At 46.6% G+C, this 19,755-nt stretch overlaps 1 pseudogene across 1 annotated transcript; it reads left to right on the forward strand.

The window, feature by feature from the left end:
- Positions 1 to 1,676: 1,676 nt before the first annotated feature.
- Positions 1,677 to 8,644, forward strand: LOC144095453 (aurora kinase A-A pseudogene; annotated as a pseudogene). The gene is made up of 3 exons (XR_013306731.1): positions 1,677 to 1,797; positions 3,464 to 3,581; positions 8,561 to 8,644. The product of XR_013306731.1 is annotated as an aurora kinase A-A pseudogene (transcript).
- The last annotated feature ends 11,111 nt before the right edge of the window (positions 8,645 to 19,755 follow it).

Consider the following 19,755-nt stretch of genomic DNA (forward strand, 5'->3'; position numbering starts at 1 on the left):
CACCACCCAGATGTTGTAAGACGAACGGTTGCTTAGAATTTTGGGTAATTTGTTCGGGAATACTGCCACCACAGTGAGGTCAACCAGTGATGTCGCTGGGATTTCGTCTGCACCTGCGATACTTATTGCTCAAACCAGCGTCGTCACTTCGGCCTACGCGGTTTTGCGTCGCATGTCTTTTTCACATAATTTCTCCTGTCTACACGTGGTAGCAGTTGTTACTCAGCTCGGATGCGACGTCATCACTTTGGTGCGACGTCATCCCTCTAAGTTTGCCGTCATCCCGTAACCCACTTTGGAGTGACGTCATTACCTTGACACGTGATTCATTTCTTAAGTGATCTTGTCAAGTGACCCACTAATTACTTTTACACATTAATACACCTGGAGTGACGTCATCGTGTAGACACATTTTGTGGGCACAACTGAGCCATATAATGTTTTCGCGTCAATAACTGTTTAGTACTACTACGGTCCTTCTAATCCCTTCCCGTCCCACCTCGCTTTTCCTCCTCGAGGCCCTGCTAATATTCTAGAGTCACTGGAAGCTTTTTTCCAGTGACTATAAAAAAAAACGCCTCGGTTGCTCAATTGTAAAGGCGCTTGTCTACTGAGCCGGAGTACCCGGGTTCGAATCCGGCCACGACGGCTGCGTTTCGATGGAGGCGAAACGCGAAAAAAAAAAGGCTCCCATGTGCTGAGTGCTCCTATAATGCGCGGTGCTGCCCCCCACATTTATTTCTTATTCAGTATTTGTACATGCATAGCGTATATTACCCCCTACAGCTCTCCTTTCTCACTATCACTCCACCCTTTCTTCTTCCTGTCCTCTCTCTGTCGTTTTATTCCCGCTAGCCGCAATATAGGGGATTCAGGTTTCGATCGCAGATGCCGCGGCTAACAACATCTTTTCCTTCCATCGTTATTTTATTAATAAATAGCCACTAACAATAACAACAACCTATGTGGTGTGCAATGTCAGTGCACGTTAACGATCTCCGGGTGGTCGAAATTATTCCGGAAACCTCCACTACGGCCCCTTTCTTCCTTTCTTCTTTCACTCCCTCCGTTTACCCTTCCCTTACGGTGCGGCTCAGGTGTCAGCCGAGATGCGAGACAGGTACTGAGCCATTTCCCTTCGCGAAAACCTAATTCTCTCTCTTCACATGCACATCGAAAAAACTCGACTACAAATTTGAAATCATTAGTGAATAACACCAGTAGCACTTAGCAGCATTAAGTTATTAGCAGTTTGCACTACGAGCGCAAAAAAAAGTGAAGAAGTTTAGGTCACCATGCAGGTCACCGATCATACTTGAAACAGCGCAAGGATGGGAGGACGAAACTCGTGGAGTTTTGTTTCCCATTCTTACTCTCAGTTAAGAAATGAATAAAACCGAAACTGCTGAAGTCGCACGCTAAAATGTGTAGATTATTTCCAAATATTTAATAACAATGAAAAGGTTCTTTTTTGTTGTTAACTTGTGTGCTACACTTAAAATTGGTTCGATTTACTCAAGACTCCGCTGATGAACGCGTACCCAAGCGGCGCCCTCATGCACTGCGCCACCCGTCCGCATGTCCGCGAATTTAATTTCCGCGGCGCGACAGTTGCGGTAGTTGCGGGCAGCTGTCAGCGTTCTGTGCAAACCTTAGAGGTTGTGGCACTGAAAAGAGCTGAACACAGTCGCCGTGACACCTGCGTGTGTTGTGAGACTTTGAAGTTTGTTGCTGCGGCTGTCGAGGATTTGCCAAGGTCAATTTGATATTCTTTACGGTTGTCGGAAACATCGTCATGTGAGTATCGTTCACAGGACTTGTCGCGGTATTGCTTTTTCTTTTGCGTCTGACCATACCCAAATAGAACGTTTTTTCACTATCACTGCCGTGAACTACGTTACAATGATATATAACAGGCACAAAGAAAATTGTGTTTGCAGTTGCATGACACCACAGCTATGCCAAGTTATCAATAAACCGCAGTGGTCCCTGAGCTTGTTCGCCTGTCATGTTAAAGGGACACTGAGGAGAAATTGAAGTTGGCTTGTATCAATAGAATAGCAGCTCATGATCACAAAAATGCCACTCTTACTGAAAACAAAGCTCTTGTAATGTAGAAAATAGCAAGAACCAAAATACAGGTGTCGCCGCCACAGGCCAATCTCGCAAGTACAAGCGTGATGACTTCCTAGGACAAGAGGCGCCACCTTGGAGGAATTTTCCTTACTTCATGGAAGCCACGAATCTCTGTGGCTGGCAAAGGAAGGTTGCGCACCGCACCGCTAGCCGTCAGAAATCACGGAGTCTGCGGTTACGTCACGTAACACGTCACTCCGTTCTGTGACGTCATAAGAGTTCTCCGTGTCGTCATAAGAGTTCTCGAGTTTGAATCAGAGCGGCGGGAAAAACTTTCTCAACTTCGAATCCAAATTTATTTGAAATAAATGCACCTTTCGCGCCCGGACAAGCGGCAACAAAGCCATGAAATGCCGAAGTATCAGAATTTGCTAACAAAAAAAAATGATAGAGTTCTCCCCAGTGTCCGTTTAATATTTAGGCCTTCTCTGTCACATTTTGCGTGCGCAGTGTTTCTGCGCCAGATTGTGCGTGCACCAGCGTTCAGTGCAGTGGCAGAGTGTTAAGGAAGGTGGCTGTGCAGGCTCTGGCTACTTGGACATGCTTGTCATCACTGAAATAGTAGTGCAAATGATGAAAAACAAACAAAACTGCAAGGCAGCGCTTTTCTCTGAATGGGGGGGGGGGGGTATTTATGGTCTCTTGGAGTGACCCATCAATCACTCTTGACTTTCTTCGTCAAAACAGTGAGGTCCAGCATAATTTTCGTCTGTAAAATTTCTGTATTTGTGGGAAGGGCCATCCGTTCCCATTGCCCCCACCTCTTTATAAATCCGAGCATGGCTTGTCTTGCGGTCTTTTTCCTTCTGTTTGTCTCATCATTCACGCTGTCAATTCAGAATGTGTCACCAACTTGTCAGGAAGTCATTCCTGCTGATGCTTGACCAAACTACATATATTATAACGTGCAAGCAATGCGCTATTTCTTCGTGGAGCAAAAATGTATAACTATCCAATAAGCACAAGTGTAAACAGAAGTAAACGGATACAGTAGTCTTGTACCCCTGTTTGCGCATGCCCTAATAGAAATTCGGAGGCTTGGCATGTGCATGCTAATAGTGGTCGAACCTGTAGTTTCTCGTGAAGACAGTATAGTCCTTGATTTCTGCTAGGACAGGCATCATTCACAAACAAAATAGTGTGCTTTGTTTGCTTGTGTTTGCATCTGTACATATGATGGTTGATCTTTAATCGGAGCAGTGCAGTGTAATGCTGTCATTGAAATTGCAGGGTAGTGGCATGGGTTTCTTGATTGGTGTAATGCTCAGAATGCGGCATTGCTGGAGTAGCACTTTCAGCCCTGTGTGTACTTTTTCTTTACTTGCAGGTCTGTCAAGGAGTGGTGCCTCAAGGACTTTGAGATTGGCCGGCCACTGGGGAAGGGCAAGTTTGGCAACGTGTACCTCGCCCGAGAAAAGAAAACAAAATTCATTGTGGCTCTTAAGGTGGGTTGCAGGGTTCATAGTAAGTTTTTGCACCATTTCAGGACATATGACGAATATGGACACAAGAACACAATAAGAAAAGAGAACTGAAGCGCAAATAGAAGCTGTCAGTTTGGTACAGCAATGGTGGCACAAGAACAAATGAAAACTTGCACGTTTCTGGCGCAGTCAACCCTCCAGTGCAATGATGGCTTTTTCCAGTTACCTTGCTGTGTCTTCTTCCATTGCTCTCATTTATCATTTATTGGTATCATTTAAACGGGCCCTGCAATGATTGCCATAGGCATATTCTAAAGCAACAAACCTATATAGGTGGTTTTTGTGAATATTCCTGTCAAGTTTAAAAGCTCTCGGTGGACCCTATAATTTACAAATAATTCTTAAAAATTACTGCTTGGAATTGATTAGGGCAACACTTTGGCACCCATTCTTAGCTGCCCCTACCCACGTGAAATGGTGGGGAATCTGGGCGAGCCTTCCTGTTGGGTGTGTCGATGTGCTGTAGGTGGGATGGGGTGTAGCAAGGTGCAGTGCAGACCTGTTTTCTTTTTTTGTTTTGGCAGGCCATCATGTATGGGTTGAAAGGCGAGCATCATTTTTAATCTATCTTTAGTATTAGCAAAGCCAGCTAGCTTAAATATTTTTGTAGTGTGGTGATGAGTGATGAAATACCGATCGCTTGTGCACTTTTCGTAACCTCAGTAAATATCATTTCATGGTTCCTTTAAGGCATATGGCACTGTTTTCAAGAAGTAAGGACTCCTTGTGTCTGACTGCAGTGGATGGCACACCCATGACTGCAGGATGCTTGCTGATTTTTATGTACCATGTTACAGGTATTTCCCATCATGTATGTTGTCTACGAGGTGTTGTATACAAGCCTAGGTGTCTGGTACCGCAATGACCAGTTCCACATATATGAACATTAACTCCGTCCAACTGCTATCCATGCACACTCGATCTAAACACTGAAACCAAACTGAAAACAACTACTGGCACACCTCGATTGCATCTGGCCTAACTACGCAAATCAACTATCTTTTTTTTTTTCATTTTGATGTTGTGCAAGGGCATTGGGCATAAAATATTGTACCCTCTGGCCTGCATGCAACAGCTGCTAAGTGCCACCTGTCTTCAGACTTTCAATAAAAATTTTATGTTCAATGTTGTGGAGATGACAAGCTGCGAGGTTTGATAATGACCCATGGAAGAGCGTTGCAAAAGGCATACGGGCAGTAATGGAAAAGAAGTGGGACAGGTACTCGCTTTGGTGAATTTCTTCTTCATTCACAATGTTGAGTCTGCGCCTGCCTGTCCTCACATGCACGCATGGTCTCATGCTTGGTAAAAAAGATGAACCAAGAAGACATCAAGAACCTATTTAACAAACAGATAAGCCACTTCATCGTGAGTGATGAAATTGATGCCTATCTTGCATGCTGGACACGACCTCCTCCTCACCTTGAAGGTACACAGCATGGCAAATGAGACAACAGTGCCTGGCATCAAAATAAAAACAAACACCCCCGGTCCTGCACATAAATATTTTGCTCTTGAACACATTTATCGATGCTACAGTGTGTACTGTCTGATGTGACTGATGGCTCTGTCTCATCCGTCTCATCAGTGATTGGCGGCTGGGTTCCGTCGACGCGCACCACAATTTCGGCGTTACTCAGTCACGCACCCCGACTACTACTACCGAGCTGGCTGCTCTGAGAGTAGCATTTACATACATTCTCCAACAACCGCCAGCAGCGTGGGTTATTTTCAGTGACTCCCGGGCTTGATTACAATCTATATAAGGTCATCAGTAAGCCTTCAAGAGCCAATCAGCGATGACTTAAACAGATTCCACTCGGAGGTCTGTGAGCTTGGCCACCGTGTTGTGTTGCAGTGGTTATCCGCTCACTGTGGCCTTGCAAGCAACGATCACGCTGATGGTGCAGAGAGGTCGGCGCATGGCGACACCACCTTGCTCCTACCTATACCATTTTCTCGCAGTGATGGCGCGAGGCTTCTAACTACAAAATCTTGCAGATGCAACACTCTGTGTGGTGTGATCCGCAGCATCAATATAGACCCCTTCTTCATACCGACCCCACTTGTGACTTCCGCATGCCACGCAGTATTGCTAGACGTGATCAAAATTGCCTCCACCGAATTTGCCTGGACGTTACCTTCACTAAATCCTATTTACACACAACTGGTACATCAAGTAGTTCGAGACCTGAGCTTTTAACCCCCTAGAAGACATGCTTTTTTCCAAAATTATCATTAAGCACCCATACTGCAATCTGTCTGCAAACCAACAAATGGTTTAAGACAAGCAGAGCTTGTCCAAAGGATTTATATGTTTGCAAACAGATTGCTGCATGAGTACTAAATGATCATTTCAGCACCAATTTCGTAAAAAGAAGTCTGATAGGGGGTTATGCATTCCTCAACGTGCAAACTTCAAACATGTATAAGTTGTATTGTACTTACAGCAGCATTACCCGTAGCTCCATAGGTAATTTATCATATCTTCTCCATGGGCAGATGTCTTGAAATGCATTTTGCTCTGCTAACTGGTAGGTGATAGCAGCCTTTCTTATCTCTGCTAAGGAACTATCTTTGGTCACATGGAAGCATTCAGAGTTAAAGGCAGTTCTGATTATATGATCACAGCCTCAAAGGTTCTGACATTCAGTACAGAAATGTTCATAGATAGCGAAACTGCGGCTTTTTCTACATAAAAAATGTGCTGCGGCTGCACATATTTTTTTTTTGATGCTATGTGCAGGTTTGAAAAAAATAATTGATTTCTCAATCTTGTGTCAGTTTGAGAGATTGTAATGACTGAAAGCAAGCAGCACTTTTTATAACTTCAATTTATGCATGGTCACAGCTGTGCACAAACTAATGTAATGAAACACATATGTGCGCTGTTTGCCAAGTGGCACATTGAACAGTGCTGAGCAATGCGCAATTTTTTATGCAAATTAATCCCTGGTATTTAGAGCTAACAATTTTCTGTGGTGCTTTGTTTTTTATTTTGGTCAAAGTTTCATGGTATGATGGAAGTGTATGCTTGACAGACATCTGAAATTGGTTTGAAAACCAAGCCACATGGAAATTGAAGGTAACGATTAAAAAGTGACTATAACACTTTCGGCAGCTTTGAAGATGAGGTTTCAAAAGTGAAAGAAGTGATATATTCAGTGGTGCCATGGGGACTACAGTAAACAATTTTCAATGGCTAGGATGATGTCTGCTATTCCCATGCTGACATTGCATGCAGAGAAAGGTCCTGCAGCATAACACTTCCATTGCCCCTCACTTGATCCTGGATTCAATCCAGACCCAGCAGCCATTCCCGTTTTCATGTAGGTGAAAAGGAAAAGGTGTTCGTTTGCTTTAGAAAGTCTGTGCACATTAGATCGCCATGTGGTCGAAATTTATTTGGACTTCTCCTCTACACCATCTCTTTCTCTTATTTTACTCCATCTTTCATACCTTCCCTCTTGGTATGGTTTTGATGCCCACTGAAAAGTCAGTGCGCCCTTTGCTTCTCTCAAAACCAATTTTAAAAAAAAAATTTTCTCGCTTTATTTTTGGCATACTTCCTGGCTACGTTTAACTGCAAAGCAAATATATCCAAGGTGCTAGGCTGTAGGGCACAGTTCAGAGCATGTGCTAACTACAACGGTGAACACTGTAAGAAAGGAATGAGCATTTTCAGCTGGCTGTGTAAGCCATGAGTGCATTGGTGCACTGTCTTGAAAGGACGATAATGCTGCATGACTAGGACAATCTCCTAGGACAATCTCCTGGTAGAAAAGAAGCCGCATCTGCCCCAGCCTGACGCTAACATATGCCATGAGAGTGTAAGCTACTGATCACAAATTTTAAATTCACTAGAGCAAGTTTGGTAGTTCTTGGAGCTTCGCCTGCTTGCAGGTCGAAAGTTGGCAGCGTCTGTGGTCCTACCTTACCTGAAGCACCTTGTGATGTTGCGACCACCGGGACGCTTTGTACACAACTGTGTGCTGCTGTGTTGCAGGCATGTACACAAACAGTTTGCTTTTTTTTTTGGTCCACATAGATAATTTATGGAAGGTTTCATCTGTAGTAGAAGTGCCCAGTGGCACCTAAAGAGTTTGAGCAACAGCTGTCTTTATTAAGTTAAGTTTAAGCTTCACTTTCCTGTTTGCTATCCATTTGCAAGAGCTGTGGCTTGTACTTTTCTGAGGTTACAGTAGTCCCTGTTCTACCATTTACATGACCTCTCCACATTGTTGATTGCTGCTTGTAGGGTCTGTGATGTAGCTGTAGGCCAGCTTTGGCTTGGCAACTGAACGTAACTATTGCGGCATTCCTGTTGTTGGTTTGTTACAATTCATTTAAGTCTCTGAACTGGCTACTACGTTGCTACTCCTTATCCATAGCTGTCTATTTCATTCTTATGTAATTACAAGCTGATGTAGTAGTTGCCACTTGCCCTGCACCATCCAAAATGCCAGACGGCCTCAACGGTTCGTGTCACGACGGACCAAATTTACAACCAGAGGTGAAGTTATCTTACTTGCTACTTAGTTCGTTCAGTTCATTCCATTGTGTGCTCAAAGGCAATGGCCAACTCCCAGACAACAAAGAAGGGGCAGTGATAGCTGTGTGCTCTTGTGCTCCCACTCCACTCGCATAAGCACGCCTTTTCCAGGCTCCACCTACATCGCATGACAAGTAGCAGGTTCTCAAGAGCACCCTCTCTGGCATGCGCGTTTGTTATGACTCTGGTCTACCGGGTAACTCCTTTAGCTAGCAGGAGAATGGGTGTTCTGGTGTCACTACATTAGAGTATTCACCACCAATGCAATGCAAAGCAAGAGCTGCTGGTAGCTGGCAGAGACCGCAACCTCTTTGTTATGACTTGCTCTGAAAACACACATAGCCCACAAAGAGTCCCCGTGAAAGAACTGCGAAAAATGTCCACGCAGGTGATGTTTAAGTCACAGCTGCAGAAGAACAACGTGGAGCACCAGCTGCGGAGGGAGATCGAGATTCAGTCTCACCTCAGGTGAGGCTGCTGTTTCATATTGCACTGCATGGCACTTGATGCATGAAGGTTGTTGCACCGCTTGCTGCATTCAGAACAATAACTGAAACTGAACACAAGCAAGACAGCCGACACAGGCATCAACAGCTTGGAATGGCGGGAGTCAGGACCGATCATATTTCACAGAATGGAGAAGCATGAATAGGTATTGAAGCATTATATCTTGCTGGTGTTAAGTGGGTTTGTTGCTACAGAGTTTTGTAGCGATAGCTACATTATGGTAGCATTTCGAGCCTTCAGCGTGGCGGCACCGCCACACTGTCACGTGGTTGGTCAGGTGGTGCAGAGCAGGTGTCGGCGGAGTGGCGCCGTGGCTGACCACATGGTTCATCACATGGCTGATCACATGGTTCGTCACAGGGTTGGTCACATGACCAAGTTCCACTCTGCCAGCTGTAGGTATCGCGTCACTCCAGGTTTAACCAGAGTTAAACCACCGCCAATTTTTATTTCCTTTCACTGCTGTTGAGAATAAATCATTTTTTTAGAACGGTAGCTCGGGGCTACAGAACATTGCTGTTCTAGTAGTATGTGTAACGCATTCAAGGTTTGTGAAAGCTGTCAAAGTAAAGCAAGGTGAACAATAGTATGTCACTAGCTTATTCCTAACGGCATTCTTGAGTGAGATTTAGTTCTGAGTCTTCCTTCAGTCACACAGCTCGGGCTTTCCTGCCATTTTGTGAGATGCGCCCATGCCTTAACATTTCGCTACAGCAATCCACCTCCATCGCACGTATCATCTACAATACAGTTTAGAGACCACCTCAGGTGACAAAAAGCAAAACATACTATCTGTATCAAGCGGCAGAGATTGTTTTTTTCACTCACCTGTCCAAAAAAAAAACGAATCAATCGACGCAGCAAGAAATCCACCGCTCTTCATTCGGGAGCCATCTTGCGAAGTGCCGCTAGTAGTTGTGCGGAAAAGTTAGCGCTGCGCTTTAGTTTATTACATTCCAGGCTTTAAAAAATAAACGACAGTTTTTAAGGTTTTCAGGAGCGTTTTTCGTTGCTTCTTTCTTACTAGAAACGCACGTGAATAGGCCACGGCGGTCAAAAACCATAGAGTTCCTTACTATTAACTGGAGGGAAAGCTGGCGGCACTGCAGCTGAAGTTCTGAACCTCTATGGGCGCGCACAGCATCATGGGACGATGAGCTACTTCGTGCGGGACAGTAGGTTTGTTTTTTCCAGGAACGCAGAGTGGCCTTACAGAGATATTCCATTCCGTATCCACGGCGCAGACGATTTCGGCGTAAAAGTAGTGCGCAAAAGCCACAGTAGCGAAAACGCAAAAGCACATGACGCCAATAAAAGGTTCTTGTTTTCCAAAATGCTGTGGAAAAAAGTTTTAAAACGTTGAAGCGACAACATTTTTTTTCAAAAGCATATCTCTTTCTAAAAGTGCGCCTGTTAAGTACGAAATATTGGCTTTTGTGGTATGCAACGCTTGGCCAATAGGAGAGCAAGCCATCGCTTATTTTGAGCAAACTTTGCATTTACATGCTTTTCTGCTCGTTTGTTGCAATTTATAAATAGAATAATGAATGATAGGACATTCTTGATTATCGAACAATGTTTGTTTTTTCATTATTTTTTGGCCAAAAGCTGTAGTTCTGCAGTCGGTAGCTCTCCGCCCCATGATGCTTAGAGCGCCAATTGTGGTACAGGTGGTCTCGATGAGGCTCCATGCAAACTCCCATAGGCGGGGCGCCAGCATTCCCTCTAGTTAATAGTAAGAAACTATGTCAAAAACATAAAATGTCTGTTTTTTTTGCTTGATCACGTTTCTGTTATTTCCAGTAACAGTAAAAAATGTTTTCCGAGGGGAAACAAAAAAATTCCGCAAAAACGCCTGTAATTTCACACACTTTTTTACAGTGTAGAAGAGAGACGGACAACACGAAAGCTGAATCTAAAGTTCACCAACTAGCCTGCAGCTTTCCGTTTTAAAAACTCTTAGGTGAAACATCCTGTATATGGGGGGTATCTAATTTGACCACGTCTGAACGTAATGTTCTCGTTCAAATATATTCACTGCACTGTAAAATAACACGGTCAGTTCCCACCATATTAAAGAATGAGACGGATCCCAGTGACCACTCCTGGTCGAAGCATCCAACAACGCATGAGTAATGTGTTATCTGCGCATGCGTGTTGACGGCTGGTGGCAGCACTGCACACTGCTAAAACACTGAGTTCACACAATGGTTCTGTTCCCTGTCCCGTTTCCATCAAGGCCCAATTTGGCGTCATTGATGACAGTTTTCCTTTGTATTTTTTCCTCGAATATCAGCTGCCAGGAGGGTAAAAGCAAGCACCAAAACGATCGGAAAGGTGCGCAGGTATTTAGCGAGCCCCTAGTAGCAAAGTTGACAGCCATTCAGAGCGGTATCAATAATAATAAAAATTGGTTTTTTTGGGGAAAGGAAATGGCGCAGTATCTGTCTCATATATCGTTGGACACCTGAACCGCGCCGTAAGGAAAGGGATAAAGGAGGGAGTGAAAGAAGAAAGGAAGTAATAGGCGCCGTAGTGGAGGGCTCCGGAATAATTTCGACCACCTGGGGATCTTTAACGTGCACTGACATCGCACAGCACACGGGCGCCTTAGCGTTTTTCCTCCATAAAAACGCAGCCGCCAAGTTTCACATTTATTTAAAATGCAGCAGCAGCTTTTTTGTAGGCTGCATTGGCTGTTAGGAATCCAAAGGCGCATGATGAGGTTGCCTTTTCAGTGACGGACCAAATCTTATGTTTAGAGCACAAATAATTACTGTGGTGCAGTGTGTATACAGTCCTGAACAGCACCCGTACAGTACTGCACATTATTACAGTATACCTGTGCATTCAACACACACCGGTCACACTGGTCTCAAGGTTTCAGATGTTCTTACTGCTCCTTAAAGAGTCCATCTAATGTTGGAGGTGCATAAAATAAACTATTGGCCCAAAACTATTGGCGCAGTATGATCGGTCTTGCTCTATATGGTGGTAAGGCGAGCCAAAAATTGGCAAATTGATCAGTAATTGACGATTTAAATTAACAGAGAAAGTGAGGCTAAACTCGATAGGGGCGACGTACGTGCTGTGCTCAGACGTCGTCCCCTTGCTGGCAGGCGGCCTACTGTTGCCTGCAGTGACTACACTACATCTGATGAAGTCTGAGTGCAATTTAAACATTACTATTCGAAGGAACTTCAGGCGCTCCGAACAGATTTTTTTCATGCAGTAAGGGACAATGTACTGTGCTAAGGCAAGGCTGTACTGTGCCAGTACTGTGCGGTTTAACATATTTTTAACGTGCCTTAATTTGCTTAACGATACTTCCCGCCAGAGGAGTATTCAAGGCTAAACTCACTTCATCTTCTAAAGACAAAGACAGAGGGATGAGGCCCAATATAGGTTACAAACAGAGCGCCGAATAACGGACCGCTTGCGCAAAACTAAACCCGTACCTGCGTGTCCTTGATTTTCTTGCCATAGTTTCGGACCTGCGTTGCAGAAACGAATCAGTGGAGTGGGTAAGTCTCTTTAAAAACAGGGATGCATATATTTTCTTCTTGTTGTTCTTGAAGAATGGGGACTGCGGGAGGAATTTCAGGCGCGTGTTCAAGTTCAAATATTGCGATAATGTTTCAGTAAGTACGCAATAAAGCCATAAAAAGAAAGTGTAACAAGCTCTAAAAAGTATGCGTGTGAAAAACCTAAAACCAACAACAACGCGATCGTCAAACATGCTCGAAGAAAAGTTTGTGAGATTTGATTGCTGTTTAATAATGTTGCTCTCGCCAGACATTTAAGTGAGAAAAGAATGCTGCATTATGAACTTCTCAAAAAGTATGGAGATCCGTAGCACGCCTCTCGTTTAATATTTTACCACAGAGGTGAAGATGAGTTGTAAATTTTTTTCTGTCATATACACGTGACAATTCCAGGACACCCGAGACAATGATGAAGGATGATTGTTTTCTGCAGATCGGTTCAATACCGCCAGCGGATTTGCTTTGAGAATATTGAATCTTACCACGAAACGCTCAATATTTTTTTTTCCCTTGAAATACACGATACAACGTAAGCCTTCAAAATGTTGAACGTTAGCATCAGTGCTGTGTTTGACATATAAGCTCGAGTGCCACCGCAAGCGAAAAGAAATCCTTATTACCATCATACGTGTAGGCGTACGGAACATCATGGCCACTCATACAACGCTTGTCGGAGTATTGGATGTAGCCATGCGCCTGCAGGAGTGCCTCGCCCAACATCAGGCACCTTATTCTGCGTAATAAAATGAAGTTAGGTGAAAAAGCAACTGGAGAAATGAGACACTGTAGCTAAAGGTCCTAACAGCTTTCTTCCGCAGGCTACAGTTGCACCGCACCGTCCTATACCGCTTATCTGCATTGTTCATCAGGTAAGATATCAAAATTTTGAAGAAACTGACGTCTTTTGAGGAAACGAGAATGATGCAGCATTTCTAGGTGTTCCTGGGAAAAGGAAGAACTTCGTTTGCAGCGAGAGCTTCAAAACAAAGTTCCTATTTTGGTTACAGAGAGAGAGAGGGAATAAATATTTAATTGTAAAAAAAAGATCGGTGCGGATTGTGGGTGGGGTCCTCAGTTCAAGACTCCAGTGGCTTCCGCCGACGCTTTGGTGATGACGGCTAGCGCCTCCTGGTCTTCCAGGGTGCCTCTGGCCAGCGTCACCTCCCACTGCTCCAGAGCCGCGTTGTGCGGCTTTAAGTGGTTCGGTTCGGCTTCTCTGAGCATTGTTAAGAACGGCGACAGCACTTCTATTAATTAGCAACGGTGACAGCAAGTCTCGCCTGTTGGCATCCGTTTCTACTGGGTGGCTTCGAGCAACTCGGTGGCGATAGCTCCCAGGCCGGCCGTCAAGCACCACACGGGACCCGGGTGTCAGCTGATTCTAATTTCCGAGCTTTGCCCGATCGGAGTGTGAGACCCGAAAGAGCGGATGGCTGAAGTTTTGAGCTGTTACAGACGGAGAACGCCAACATGCCAAGAATGTTCGACTGGGAGTCGTAAATCGACATATCCCCCCCCCCCACCTCCCAAACCTGTTGTTTACGGGAATGAAATGGCCATCCGCTGCGTGGGAACATTTCTCGGGACCGTAGTTATCATTAGTTCACGGTGCCGGACCCACCCGGGACGCAGCGACATGGTGTCGGTGGAGGCGGCGGCAACGGTTAATCACGGCAGACGCGGCTGTGTAAGTTTAAGGCGAGCAAGGACGCCGGAATGCTCGCGCTTCGGAAGAGACCTCGTCTTCCCCTAAGTGCCTTCCTATAGGTGGAACCATCTGCGCAAGTGCAGCGGCGGCCTTTTGTTCCCACGAGCTGTGCAGTGCAGGTGTCTGACCTTCGACGCCGATTGGGCCTCCATTCTGGCTTTTCATCACTGCTGCAGGGACAGCACGGACCATAACTTGCCATTGTTGCGAGAGTGTGTTGTTGGGGACGTCCTGGAAGGCGGATCCTAAAGACTGGACACGTGATCGACATCACAGTAATTGGACGCATTTTTTAAATGAACTAAATTCCCCAACAAGGGACCCGGGGAAAGGAAACCCTATTTAAGGAGAAGCTGGTATGTGATAAACCAGCTCCCGATTCACTTTTTTGAACTCTGCATAAATGTAAATGAACCCACTCGTAACCTTCCTCCCATCACCCAGCTCCTATAAGTCGTCGGCAGTCCTGTCCTGGTGGTGGCGGCGGTGGAATCGGCGTCGTCCTGAACGCGTGGTTCCATCAGAGTGCGACTCCGAGCCCCACCATCCAACAGCATGTCCATTTAATGTGCGTGAATGTGGGAATTTCGCCACACCAAGGACATGCATCTGTGTATAATGTTGGGTAAATGCGGTGTACGTGGTGGAGATTGGGTAGAGAGAGGGCTTGAATGCGTCTTAAGTGGTAGGAGTTATCCGGGGAAAGTTTCTTATGTGGCGGGAGGTAGAGACGCCTATTACGGCGGAGGGTCTCTAGGTGGGTTGAAAAATGGGATGAGAGGCGGTAGAGAGTAGAGCCAGTGTGCCCTGCTCGTTTGGTATAATCTCGAGCTAGGGCAACTGCCCTAATATTGCCATCGAGACCTGCATGTCCTGGGACCCAGGTGATGACATGGTCATACTGGAGAAGGCCGCCCAGATTGCGGAGAGCTGTGCGTGAGACACGTCCACTCGTATAGGCACCGCAGGCGGCTTGGGTGTCTGTAAAATGGGGCTGCCGTGGTTTTGAGTGTCGCCCATTTTGATGATAATGGCTATTGCTATGGCTTCTGCACCCGCCGGACATGAGGAAACGGAATACACAGGAAACTCAACATTGGCATAGTCTTTCGTAACCGAACTCCTCCTCCTTATGTGGCCGAATTGGGGCGCTGCTTAGTTAAGAGTCGAAGAGTGGACATCCCCTAAAAAGCGCCCTTCTTGTAAACACAACTCAAATTTCCTTGGGAGACGGGGCATTCATGGAAAAAGGATTTACATGGACAGTTCAGCACTGCCGTAGTTTTTCGTAACCGAAGGGTCCCTTCTCCTTTTGGCTGTATGGCGGCCACGGAGCAAGACTATCCAGGAGGTGAAACTCCCGTCAGCAGGCGACCAGATAAAGTCACAATTGTATGCGCCGACGGGGGCGCATGCAGTGGCGGCGCCTTACGGCGCCTCGTAGAAGCAGCAGAAAAAAAAATGCAGCGCCCGGGCAGGCGGCTCCAGTACAGAGGCTAGAACCTTGTAGCCTCTATAGCTCCAGCGCGCTCTCCGGCGGCGCGCGCTCAAAGCAGATGACAAGCACACAAAACGGGTGCTTGTTTCAGCGGGCACGCCGTGACGTTGTATTTCAGTACTTTCCAGGCCGCCAGGCGCCGCCAGCAGGATAGTGGCGCCCCGGGCTTGTGACCTTTTTTGGTCGCCGCAGACGGCGGAGTTTCCAATCCTTATAGTCTTCCTGCGCGATGGCGGCGCTACCTCGGTTAGGTTCGAAGAGTGGGTGTTGCCTAGAAAGCTCCCTTTGTGTTAATGCGACCAATGTTGCCTTGGGAGACGGGGAATTCATGGGGAAAGGTAGTTCACTGGAAGTTCACTACTGCACCAGTCTTTCGTGACCCAAGTCAACCGCCTTATTCTGGCCGAATGGAGGCTCTGCCTAGGTTTGGGCAGGAGAGTGGGCTTTACCCAAAAAGCACTGTTTTTGTTAATGCGACCCATGTTGGAAAGGGAGAGGGGTCATTCTTGGAGAAATGTTGGGACGAAAAATGCAGTCGAGGTAGCACTCGTAGGGCGAAGGCCTTCTCCATGGAGAGGGCAAGGAGCCTGAGAGGCCTTTTCTTTTCCTTGTGGTTTCCCGAAACGTGCCTTGTATATATGCTACCTGAAGCCGAGGTGTCATCACCATGTCCGTGGACGAGAGCAGCGATGCTCCGGTTACCAGGGAGATGGGAGGCGGCTAGGGATGTCTTCCTGGTGGGAATCCTGTTCCAATGGGAGGTTACGCTCTGAGGACTGGTACCCATCGCCGCCGGGAGGACGCGCGGTGGCCCAGCTGGTCTGGGCGCCTCTTGCGGAATGTGCACGGGTGGAGGCAGAGCCATCTCAGCCACGGTTCCTGGTTGGGACCGCCTTGCGGACGGACCTCAGTCGTGTGCCGAATGCCTTGGGCAACCGGCCCAGTGGTCGTTTGACCCGAAGGAACGTTGGGGGTACCGGCAGTTATCCTCGGTCATCCGACGCCCGGCGGAGGGCTGGCGCTGACTTCCCTATTCCACAGCTGCATCGCACGTGTGGCTGTAAAACGGGAGCTGCGGTCCTTTTGCAGCTTTTACAGCAAGGAAGCCACGGCAAGCGGAAACGAAAGGATTTTAACGTGATAGCGTAAAAGGCCACATTCACCAGAAAATTCGGCGTCGCGTTGTCGGCATCGTGAGTGAAGAATCACGGGCGTGCCAGGCGTGGCTCTGGCAAGCGGTCCACAGAGTGCAACCTAGGAGGCAGTTGGGCCACCCCGGTGACGTGCCCTTGCGGCGTCATCACAATCTACCCATTGGAATGTGAGAAAACTACCCACCGTGGCAGGTGGCCCAGCGTTGCCGATTGGTCACTAGGGAATAGCAACCTGGGTCGCACAAGGAGGACTGGTGGCAGCAGCTGCCATTCTGGGCAGTGACTTATCGCTTAACCGCTACGCCACTGCGCCAGAAGTGGTAGTAGGGCTCCCAGGGAACTATGAATTTGAAGTAGAGAATGACCAATTCCGCACATATGGGCATTAACTCATTAACTTTATTACGTCATACCCTTAAGGCGGAGCTGAAGTGGCCCCTCCAATGTCGCGTCGTCGTCGACGAGTCGAGATAAGCAGGTGGCCCAACTGCCACCTACGTCGCGCACGTGACCGTGTGAATTCATCATTGCGAATTCATCAAACTACACCCCGCGGCATGCGGCAGTTAACGATTGGTCGTAAGTGGTTTCTCGGTCGAGAAGAGCAGCCTGGGTCTCCCAAGTCCCACCGGTGGCTGTATTTGAAACAGCCACCTGCCAGCCGGGGCAGCGACACTCCGTTTGACCGCTGCAACATTGATCCAGGAGTTGTATGGGGAGTCCCAGGCATCTATGAATGTGAGGTAGATAATTACCAACTTCGCATATATGGGCTTGTAGACAGAACCGAAAGGACAGGGATTTCTTTTGTTAAAGTTCAGGCCCCAAAGCGACTCATGCGATGAGGGACGCCATAGTGAAAAGCTCCGGAAATTTCGACCACGGATTGCTAACGTGCACTGACATCACACAGTACGCCGACCTCTATAGAATTCCGCCTCCATCCGAATTCGACTAGAGCGGCTGGGATCGAACCCGCCTCTTTCGGGTCAGCACGAGAGGACAGAGTATACTTACGCGAGCGGGATCTCTAATCCTATCGCATTGTACTCTCAAGGGTGGTTTAAGCGTTACGCGATGGTGAAAGAAAGAACAGCGTCATTGTCTGCGAAGTAATACGCAAAGAGAACACCAGGCCGCTGAATGGACCCATCAACGCTCTCGCGTCATACCCTTAAGAGCTTAAAGGGGCTCTGAAACACCTCCCGAGCATGCCTTGTAAAGTAGCTAACTTGCTAGATGTTGTTGCGATGAACATTCGAGAAATAACATACATCTACGCGCAGTAGAGAGCCAATAATTACATTCTAAAGTTGGCGGGCTCTTTCCTGCGACTTTTTCAGGCTCGCTCCCTCTTTTGTGCACCATATCTACGTAAATACGGTTTCGAACGGCTATTGAACAGTTGCTTCTAGACGTCACGGAGCCGCTACTGGACACTTATTTCAAATTACATGTAATATTATTAGCTTATAGTGATTACAACTGAAAATTATGGATTTTCAGTGCGTGATAATGTTTTTTACAAGATTTTCGTTTTGCACTCCCGGTATGGTGCGGGCGGTCCTCGCAGCCGTCACAGCCGCGGTTGTCGCAGTCCCAGCGCAAGCTGTGTATCATGTGTTTTTGTTTCTTGCGTTTCCCACACGACATGTGTTTCGAAGTTCGCTTGCTGGTGCACAGGATTAAGACTGGTGCCTCTGTAACCGTATGCCGACGTGTCGTACGTGCAGAAATTTTCGGTTTGCACCGTCGTCACTAATCAAGTCACGCCGACAACTTGCGCTGGTAAGTAATATATCCTCGAGGCTCGACACAGTGCCGGCTAAAATAAGGTTTCAAGTGTGTATTGTGTTTAATTCATATGCGAGCATACACCCCTGTTATGCATCATGAACGTACACGGTTTTTAAAATCTGCCCACGTCTACCACTGGCTAGTTTGCGGTGAAACTGCGCACGGAGCTAGCATATTGCGGTAACTTTAGGCTGGTAGTAAGCTTGGCAACGGTACATATCTGGTTCGGGCGCGCATCGCAAATGAGCCGGCGGTTGAGGCGGGAAGATTTCTAAAAGTCGCTACAGTAAAGATGCATAGCACATGAAATCTAACGTGCAGCGACAGCGAAACTGAAGATTTAGGGCCTCTCTCTCAACTGCATGCGTCATGGTATTGCACATGCTGTTTTCCCCCTTGCAACGTTTCACATGATATGCAGTGATAACGAAACATCGAAGGAAAGAAAGAAGGAAAAGAACTTTATTTGAGGCCAGTACAAGGGCTTCTCTCTCCTCGGCGGCTGGCCGTGCTTCCAAAGTTCTGCATGAGCTATAGAAAATGTGTGTTGGCAAGAATAAAGCAAGGGTTTCCAAGTGCAATAAATACTCCATTAGTTGGTGCATAATCTTGTGGTCTGCTTTATGCTGTTGTCTTGTCAGTGCAGAGTAATTGATGGGTAGCAGCGTTCTTGTGAACAGAAAGACTCATTAGTCATGTGCAGAGTTTGCTCATTTTACTATCATAGTGGTGCTTGTATATGTAGTTTCCAGGAGGCACTGCTTTTTGCCAAAAGATGATTCATCCTATGGAGCAGCAGCATAGGTTTGTGGGAATATCTGCAGCCAATTTTTATCCACGAGCAACGTGTAGTGCAATTCTATCCTTTGGCACTAAGAGCTGCAGGTAATAAAATACCTTACATGGCCGTAAATATTACCTGCAGGCAAGTGGTTACTTGTGTCTGTAGGAAGGCCATACTGACCTTTGAGTTGAGGCCAGCTGCACTTGTCACCAATGAAAACATACCATTCTGAACCATTGTTCACAATCGCACATCGCTCTGCCTTTTGCTATTTGTCCCTAACCTGCTTTAATCTCTCTCCTCGACAATGCTTTTTCTCCAACTTTTTTTCGTGACGTTAAGAAGCGCTGTCTAGAAATTAATCGGTTTTTAAACACAGATTCCAGGAACATTTAGGCCTCACCGACTTGGAATCTAAACATTTGCCACTGCCGTGCTTCCAACGCAGCGATCTCCGAGCCATCTTTTACTGCGTGTAAACCAGATGCGTTCACCTTACCTTCCACCTCAATGGCAGCAGCGACAGTGACGTCAATGGCAGAAAGAGAGAATAAACATTTATTTGTAAAAAAGAAGACCGGAGCGGATTG

The sequence above is a fragment of the Amblyomma americanum genome, chromosome 6 (genome assembly GCF_052857255.1).
Source record: "Amblyomma americanum isolate KBUSLIRL-KWMA chromosome 6, ASM5285725v1, whole genome shotgun sequence".
Lineage (NCBI taxonomy): Eukaryota > Metazoa > Arthropoda > Arachnida > Ixodida > Ixodidae > Amblyomma > Amblyomma americanum.